The following is a 2,523-nucleotide window of genomic DNA, read 5'->3' on the forward strand; positions in this document are numbered from 1 at the left end:
CATTCGTACTAAACTAGAATATGCCTCACCCATTTGGAACCCGCACCAGTCATACCTAATTGAAGCATTAGAATCAGTACAAAGTCGTGCAGCCCGATTTACTACTTCATGTTACGATCGCAGAAGCAGTGTTTCTGGCATAAAATCATCGCTTGACATACCGCCACTGTCTTTTCGCCGTAAAATTTCCCAACTCTGCCTTTTCCACAAGTTACTACAGTTTACCTCAATTGCACTGCACACTTCTACTCCCTCCCAATAGAACATCTCGTCGTCTCTTTAACAGCCTGAGCCTACAGCGCTTACATGGTTCCACCAATGCCTTTCAAAAATCCTTCCTGCCATCCGCCATTGAACAGTGGAATGAGCAGCCTGAGGCAGTTGTAACTGAGCGCGATGCAAATAAATTCAAAACCCTGCTTTTATCTCATCCTTTTCGTTAGCGCACTTACAGTGTAATTAATGCCCAACAATTTTCAGTACCACCTCTGCACATGTTACATTTTTGAACCCTTGTCTGCTAATCAGTGTTCCCGTTTTCTTCCTGTATATATAGCGTGATGGCCACAGTGTACCTGTGATTGTTCCCTTTTTTATTTTTCAATGCTCTTTTAACAATTGTTTTGCCTTCTCAAACTGTTATATTTCAAATGTTCCTATTGTTTGTGATTTCGTATTTTGGCTCCCCCCTTTTGCCCCACCTAGGGGTCCTTAAGGGAAAATAAATGATGATGATGATGATGATGAGCTCAAAAATACTGATTTTAGCATTTCGCGAAATTACTCGAAAAGGGTTGTGAGAAACGCAGCCAACTGCTGAAGTATGCCAAATCAATAAAAAAAAGAAGGTGACAAGGTTCGTTTGGATATGATAAACTGCTTATTAATAGTGTCTCGTATTTCTGGGATGATCAAGCCAGTAGCGCATTGCGCGTATCCCGTGCCTGACGCATCTCTCCCAGTTCTCGTAAAGCGGCAGGCAAACCACCCGTGCGGCCAAACGCACAGCGTTGCTCTGATTAAGAGGTCAGTTTTCTGTACACCAACATAAGGAGTGTTCTTTCTAAAAACGCGGCTGTTTCTTCGTTAATTGATTCATGCTGCTCCTCCGTCGCCGCGTCTACCGGGACTTGGTTAAATGACATGGTTCCTGATGATGTCGTTTTCGTCTGTGACTCCGAATTCAACATATTTCGTTGTGACCGCACGGGCCGTAGAGGTGGCGGTGTGCTTCTGGCCATCAAAAAAGTGATCACTGCTGTGCCTATCGAGGTCACAATGTACCTTTAATCGGTAAGGGTTCGGTTGAAATGTGGTTCCACGGTCGTCATCATTGGAGTTATTTACCGCCTCCGGACATGAATTCTTCATTCTTAAGTCAGTTTTCTAACTTACTAAGCGATCATACTTGTCGTTTTCCAAATTCAAGCTTGCTTTCACTTGGTGACTTTAACTTTCCGGCTATTACTTGTCGCCATTAACAGCTCCAGCCAATGATCCTGAAGGTCAGGCCTTCCTCCAGTCCTGTCTCGATTTCTCTTTGCAACAACCTAAGCGTCGTTCCGCCACTACAGCCGATATTCTCGATCTTATCCTGACAAATAATCCTTACCTTTGCTCCAACATTGCCCACTTAGAAGGCCTTTCCGACCATTCAATAATCACGGGAAACCTGAATTTTGTGCCCCATAAGAAAGCAACTCGTACTAAACAAATAAGGTGCTACAACCGAGCAGGTGAAATAAACGCTCAATTGTAAGTCTTTGCTGATCTTTTTCTTCACGATTTTCGTCACGCTCCGTGGAAACGAAATGGAACCTGTTCAGCGTGAAGCTTGCTACTGTCATTGACAGATTCATACCCGTCATCAGTATCCCATGCACTAACACAGCGCCTTGGTTTAATAGGCATCTACGTCGCCTTAATAACAAGAAAAAGCGTGTTGTGTTGTTTGTGTATCGGGCATGCGCTGTCTGCCTTATCGTGTCAGCGCATTGTCTTATCAGTGCTACCGCAAACTGTATGCTTGGCAGTGCTACTGCCCCGCCCCCCTCCATCGCCTATAAAAGGGCGTGCTAATAAACCTTTGCTGTTCTTTTTGTTCCTGCCACCATGTAGTTGCCTCTGTCCTTAGTGCGAAACACATCACGATACATGGTGTCAGAAGTGGGATTCTGCGACAGCTGTGGAACTCCTAAAGGCCCCGGCACCTTTGCAACTGACCGGCAACCTCTCTGAAAATTGGAAACGTTTCAAGCAGAAATTCGACCTGTTCCTGCAGGCGACCGCAACGAAGGAGCAACCTCGCAGCGATTCTGCAAAAGCCGCACTCCTGCTGAGCATAGCCGGTGATGAAGCGCTGGACGTGTTCAACACGTTCAAGTTCGAGGCAGCCCAAAGCAAGGACGATTACGCAATGGTGGTTGGAAAATTCGAGTCCTACTGTGCCGAGGTGAGCAACGAAGTTCGCGAACGTTATGTGTTTCGCTCAAGGAAGCAGGCAGATGGAGAACCTTTCGAGAA

Source organism: Amblyomma mixtum, chromosome 5 (assembly GCF_055824585.1).
Source record: "Amblyomma mixtum isolate Tamu chromosome 5, ASM5582458v1, whole genome shotgun sequence".
In the NCBI taxonomy this organism is placed as follows: domain Eukaryota; kingdom Metazoa; phylum Arthropoda; class Arachnida; order Ixodida; family Ixodidae; genus Amblyomma; species Amblyomma mixtum.